The following is a 7197-nucleotide window of genomic DNA, read 5'->3' on the forward strand; positions in this document are numbered from 1 at the left end:
GGACTCCGAACTAACTTCGGTACATCAAAACTCATAAACTCATAATATAACTGTCATCGAAACCTTAAGCGTGCGGACCCTACGGGTTCGAGAACAATGTAGACATGACCGAGACACGTCTCCGGTTAATAACCAATAGCGGAACCTAGATGCTCATATTGGCTCCTACATATTCTACGAAGATCTTTATCGGTCAGACCGCATAACAACATACGTTGTTCACTTTGTCATCGGTATGTTACTTGCCCGAGATTCGATCGTCAGTATCTCAATACCTAGTTCAATCTCGTTACCGGCAAGTCTCTTTACTCGTTCCGTAATACATCATCTCGCAACTAATTCATTAGTTGCAATGCTTGCAAGGCTTATGTGATGTGCATTACCGAGAGGGCCCAGAGATACCTCTCCAACAATCGGAGTGACAAATCCTAATCTCGAAATACGCCAACCCAACATGTACCTTTGGAGACACCTATAGAGCACCTTTATAATCACCCATTTACGTTGTGACGTTTGGTAGCACACAAAGTGTTCCTCCGGCAAATGGGAGTTGCATAATCTCATAGTCATAGGAACATGTATAAGTCATGAAGAAAGAAATAGCAACATACTAAACGATCGGGTGCTAAGCTAATGGAATGGGTCATGTCAATCAGATCATTCACCTAATGATGTGATCCCATTAATCAAATAACAACTCCTTGTTCATGGTTAGGAAACATAACCATCTTTGATTAAACGAGCTAGTCAAGTAGAGGCATACTAGTGACACTCTGTTTGTCTATGTATTCACACATGTATTATGTTTCCGGTTAATACAATTCTAGCATGAATAATAAACATTTATCATGATATAAGGAAATAAATAATAACTTTATTATTGCCTCTAGGGCATATTTCCTTCAGTTAAACGTTCTCGGAATGGACCGAGATTTGCCAAGCGGCCTTGGTACACCACCGGTAGACCTCTTGTCAAGTTTCGTGCCATTTGGAGTTCGTTTGATACTCCAACGGTTAACCGGGGAACCGTAAAGGCCTCGTGCGTGTTGCAGCCCAACACCCCTCCAAAACGGTCCAATAACCCTTCCAAACCTATCCCATATCCTCCGCCGTCGGATCACGATCGCGTGGTCAAAAACTACACCCCATTTGGACACTCCCACCTCCTTCTAGGTATAAATATGTGCAACCCTCTCCAAATTCCGGGTCCAACCCTAGCCCCGCTCCTCTCTCCGCGCTGGACATGTCCAATCCATCCGCGAATCCTGAGCTGCCACTTGGCGCTCCGCCGCCAGCTGCCGCCTCCCCGTCTCGCGGCCCGCCGGAGCCCGGATCGGGCCCTCCCGGCCCGGGCCGCCCGCGCCTCCCCTCGTCCGCCGTTGCGCGGTGCGCCCGCTGTCGCCCGCCTCTCACCGGTGTCGCGCTCGCCGCCGGCCACCCCTGCCATCTGCGTCGCCCGCGCCGTCCCAACTCCATCATATTTTCTGTACCCTTTTGGCTCATGGTCAGTAAGGGACTTTTGTTATATGCATTTAGTAGATTCATGCCATGCCTTTTATTGCTATGATAAGTTCATGTAGCATGTTGTTTGCTTGCTCTAAACATTGCTTCCTGATGTTAATTCCTAGCATGTTAGTATTTTTTTACTAAGTCTGTGAAGCTGATATCTTTTGCACTTTTGCCATGCTTGTTTGAACCTGCTCTTGTGTGATTTAGTCGTAGCTCAGTGTTCATCTTTTGTCAAGAATCTGGAGTAGATCACTGTCATGTGCTTTGTTGCTATGTTGGACTGCAGTAGCTTAATTTCTTGTTGCATTCTAGATGGCATCGTGTTGTTAATCGCAGAATTGTGTCATTCTTGTTTTTCTTGCCATTTGCAAACCGTGCATCCGATTCCGGTGATCTTTATATCGATTTCGACCAAAATCATCTCATCTTTCCAGCGGCACACTTGGTTTGCCAAGTTGAGGCTTGGTTCAATCTTTCCCTTCCGAAGCACGCATATGCATTGCATATCACATCTCGCATATCATGCCATGTTTTGCATCATGTTGCTTGCGCATTGCACCGTGGTTGATTGTTGTTCCTTTGCTTGTGTTCTTGCTTTGGGTAGAGCCGGGAGACGAGTACGTGATCGAGGAACCCATTGAGTACGCTTACGAGGATCAAGCTTTCGTCAACTCGGAGAACTTTGCAGGCAAGATGATCATACCCTCGAAATCACTTCTATCTTTGCTTGCTAGTTGCTCGCTCTATTGCTATGCCGCGATACCTACCACTTGCTATATCATGCCTCCCATATTGCCATGTCAAGCCTCTAACCCACCTTTCCTAGCAAACCGTTGTTTGGCTATGTTACCGCTTTGCTCAGCCCCTCTTATAGCGTTGCTAGTTGCAGGTGAAGTTGAAGTTTGTTCCATGTTGGAATATGGATATTGTTGGGATATCATGATTATATCTTGTTTACTTTAATGCATCTATATACTTGGTAAAGGGTGGAAGGCTCGGCCTTATGCCTGGTGTTTTGTTCCACTCTTGCCGCCCTAGTTTCCGTCATATCGATGTTATGTTCCTTGATTTTGCATTCCTTACGCGGTTGGGTGTTATGGGAACCCCTTGACAGTTCGCTTTGAATAAAACTCCTCCAGCAAGGCCCAACCTTGGTTTTACCATTTGCCTACCTACCACCATATACCTTCCCTTGGGTTCTGCAGACTCAAGGGTCATCTTTATTTTAAACCCCTCTGGGCCAGTGCTCCTTTGAGTGTTGGTCCGAAACGGCCAACCTGCGGGGCCACCTCGAGGCAACTTGAGGGTGTTGGGGAACGTAGTAATTTCAAAAATTTCCTACGCACATGCAAGATCATGGTGATGCACAGCAACGAGAGGGGAGAGTGATGTCCACGTACCCTCGTAGACCGAAAGCGGAAGCGTTAGAACAACGCGGTTGATGTAGTCATACGTCTTCACGATCCGACCGATCAAGTACCGAACGCACGGCACCTCTGAGTTCTGCACACGTTCAACTCGATGATGTCCCTCGAACTCCGATCCAACCGAGTGTTGAGGGAGAGTTTCGTCAGCACGAGGGCGTGGTGACGATGATGATGTTCTACCAACGCAGGGCTTCGCCTAAGCACCGCTACGATATGATCGAGGTGGATTATGGTGGAGGGGGCACCGCACAGATCAATTGTTGTGTCTTTGGTGTGCCCCCTGCCCCCGTATATAAAGGAGTGGAGGAGGAGGAGGGCCGGCCCTCTCTATGGCGCGCCCTAGGGGAGTCCTACTCCCACCGGGAGTAGGATTCCCCCTTTCCTAGTAGAACTAGGAGCCCTTCCAAGTAGTAGGAGTAGGAGGGAAGGAAAGGGAAGGGAAAAGGAGAAGGAAGGAAGGGGGCGCCCCCCTCCCTAGTCCAATTCGGACCAGCCCATGGGGAGGGGTGCGGCCACCCTTTGAGGCCTTTCTCTCCTTTTCCGTATGGCCCATTAAGGCTTAATACGAATTCCAGTAACTCCCTGGTACTCCCAAAAATACCCGAATCACTCGGAACCTTTCCGATGTCCGAATATAGTCATCCAATATATCGATCTTTACGTCTCGACCATTTCGAGACTCCTCGTCATGTCTCCGATCTCATCCGGGACTCCGAACTCCTTCGGTACATCAAAACACATAAACTCATAATATAACCATCATCGAACTTTAAGCGTGCGGACCCTACGGGTTCGAGAACTATGTAGACATGACCGAGACACGTCTCCGGTCAATAACCAATAGCAGAACCTTGATGCTCATATTGGCTCCTACATATTCTATGAAGATCTTTATCGGTCAAACCGCATAACAACATACGTTGTTCCTTTTGTCATCGGTATGTTACTTGCCCGAGATTCGATCGTCGGTATCTCAATACCTAGTTCAATCTCGTTACCGGCAAGTCTCTTTACTCGTTCCGTAACACATCATCCCGCAACTAACTCATTAGTTGCAATGCTTGCAAGGCTTATAGTGATGTGCATTACCGAGTGGGCTCAGAGATACCTCTCCAACAATCGGAGTGACAAATCCTAATCTCGAAATACGCCAACCCAACAAGTACCTTCGGAGACACCTGTAGAGCACCTTTATAATCACCCAGTTACGTTGTGACGTTTGGTAGCACACAAAGTGTTCCTCCGGTAAACGGGAGTTGCATAATCTCATAGTCATAGGAACATGTAGAAGTCATGAAGAAAGCAATAGCAACAAACTAAACGATCAAGTGCTATGCTAACGGAATGGGTCAAGTCAATCACATCATTCTCCTAATGATGTGATCCCGTTAATCAAGTGACAACTCATGTCTATGGTTAGGAAACATAACCATCTTTGATCAACGAGCTAGTCAAGTAGAGGCATACTAGTGACACTCTGTTTGTCTATGTATTCACACATGTATTATGTTTCCGGTTAATACAATTCTAGCATGAATAATAAACATTTATCATGATATAAGGAAATAAATAATAACTTTATTATTTCCTCTAGGGCATATTTCCTTCAGTCTCCCACTTGCACTAGAGTCAATAATCTAGTTCACATCGCCATGTGATTTAATACCAATAGTTCACATCACCATGTGATTAACACCCATAGTTCACATCGACATGTGACCAACACCCAAAGGGTTTACTAGAGTCAATAATCTAGTTCACATCGCTATGTGATTAACACCTAAAGAGTACTAAGGTGTGATCATGTTTTGCTTGTGAGAGAAGTTTAGTCAACGGGTCTGCCACATTCAGATCCGTAAGTATTTTGTAAATGTCTATGTCAACAATGCTCTGCACGGAGCTACTCTAGCTAATTGCTCCCACTTCCAATATGTATCCAGAGTGAGATTTAGAGTCATCTGGATCAGTGTCAAAATTTGCATCGACGTAACCCTTTACGACGAACCTTTTTTTTGTCACCTCCATAATCGAGAAACATATCCTTATTCCACTAAGGATAATTTTGACCGCTTTCCAGTGATCTACTCCTAGATCACTATTGTACTCCCTTGCCAAAATCAATGTAGGGTATACAATAGATCTGGTACACAGCATGGCATATTTTATAGAACCTATGGCCAAGGCATAGGGAATGACTTTCATTCTCTTTCTATCTTCTCCCGTGGTCGGGCTTTGAGTCTTACTCAGTTTCACACCTTGTAACACAGGCAAGAACTCTTTCTTTGACTGTTCCATTTTGAACTACTTCAAAATCTTGTCAAGGTATGTACTCATTGAAAAACTTATCAAGCGTCTTGATCTATCTCTATAGATCTTGATGCTCAATATGTAAGCAGCTTCACCGAGGTCTTTTTTTGAAAAACTCTTTTCAAACACTCCTTTATGCTTTGTAGAATAATGCTACATTATCTCCGATCAACAATATGTCATTCACATATACTTATCAGAAATGTTGTAGTGCTCCCACTCACTTTCTTGTAAATACAGGCTTCACCGTAAGTCTGTATAAAACTATATGCGTTGATCAACTTATCAAAGCGTATATTCCAACTCCGAGATGCTTGCACCAGTCCATAGATGGATCGCTGGAGCTTACATATTTTGTTAGTACCTTTAGGATTGACAAAACCTTCTGGTTGCATCATATACAACTCTTCTTTTAATAAATCCATTAAGGAATGCAGTTTTGTTTATCCATTTGCCAGATTTCATAAAATGCGGCAATTGCTAACATGTTTCGGACAGACTTAAGCACAAATACGAGTGAGAAACTCTCATCGTAGTCAACACCTTGAACTTTTCGAAAACCTTTTTGCGACAATTCTAGCTTTGTAGATAGTAACACTACTATCAGCGTTCGTCTTCCTCTTGAAGATCCATTTAATCTCAATGGCTCGCTAATCAATGGGTAAGTCAATCAAAGTCCATACTTTGTTCTCATACATGGATCTCATCTCAGATTTCATGGCCTCAAGCCATTTTGCGGAATCTGGGCTCATCATCGCTTCCTCATAGTTCGTAGGCTCGTCATGGTCAAGTAACATGACCTCCAGAACAGGATTACCGTACCACTCTGGTGCGGATCTTACTCTGGTTTACCTACGAGGTTCGGTAGTAACTTGATTTGAAGTTACATGATCATCATCATTAGCTTCCTCACTAATTGGTGTAGTAGTCACAGGAACAGATTTCTGTGATGAACTACTTTCCAATAAGGGAGCAGGTACAGTTACCTCATCAAGTTCTACTTTCCTCCCACTCACTTCTTTCGAGAGAAACTCCTTCTCTAGAAAGGATCCATTCTCAGCAATGAATATCTTGCCTTCGGATCTATGATAGAAGGTGTACCCAACATTTTTTTTGGGTATCCTATGAAGACGCACTTCTCCGATTTGGGTTTGAGCTTATCAGGTTGAAACTTTTTCACATAAGCATTGGAACCTCAAACTTTAAGAAACAACATCTTAGGTTTCTTGCCAAACCATAGTTCATACGGTGTTGTCTCAACGGATTTAGATGGTGCCCTATTTAACGTGAATGTAGCTGTCTCTAATGCATAACCCCAAAACGGTAGTGGTAAATTGGTAAGAGACATCATAGATCGCACCATATCTAATAAAGTACGGTTACGACGTTCGGACACACCATTACACTGTGGTGTTTCAGGTGGCGTGAGTAGTGAAACTATTTCACATTGTTTTAACTGAAGGCCAAACTCGTAACTCAAATATTTTACTTCTGCGATCATATCGTAGAAACTTTTATTTTTGTTACGATGATTCTCCACTTCACTCTGAAATTCTTTGAACTTTTCAAATGTTTCAGACTTGTCTTTCATCAAGTAGATATATTCATATCTACTCAAATCATCTGTGAAGATCAGAAAATAATGATACCTGCCGCGAGCCTCAATATTCATCGGACCACATACATCAGTATGTATGATTTCCAACAAATTTGTTGCTCGCTCCATTGTTCCGGAGAATGGAGTCTTAGTCATCTTGCCCATGAGGCATGGTTCGCAAGTATCAACTGATTCATAATCAAGTGATTCCAAAAGCCCATCAGCATGGATTTTATTCATGCGCTTTACACCAATATAACCTAAACGGCAGTGCCACAAATAAGTTGCACTATCATTATTAACTTTACATCTTTTGGCTTTAATATTATGAAAATGTGTATCACCATGATCGAGATC

This window comes from Triticum urartu, chromosome 2 (assembly GCF_003073215.2).
Source record: "Triticum urartu cultivar G1812 chromosome 2, Tu2.1, whole genome shotgun sequence".
In the NCBI taxonomy this organism is placed as follows: domain Eukaryota; kingdom Viridiplantae; phylum Streptophyta; class Magnoliopsida; order Poales; family Poaceae; genus Triticum; species Triticum urartu.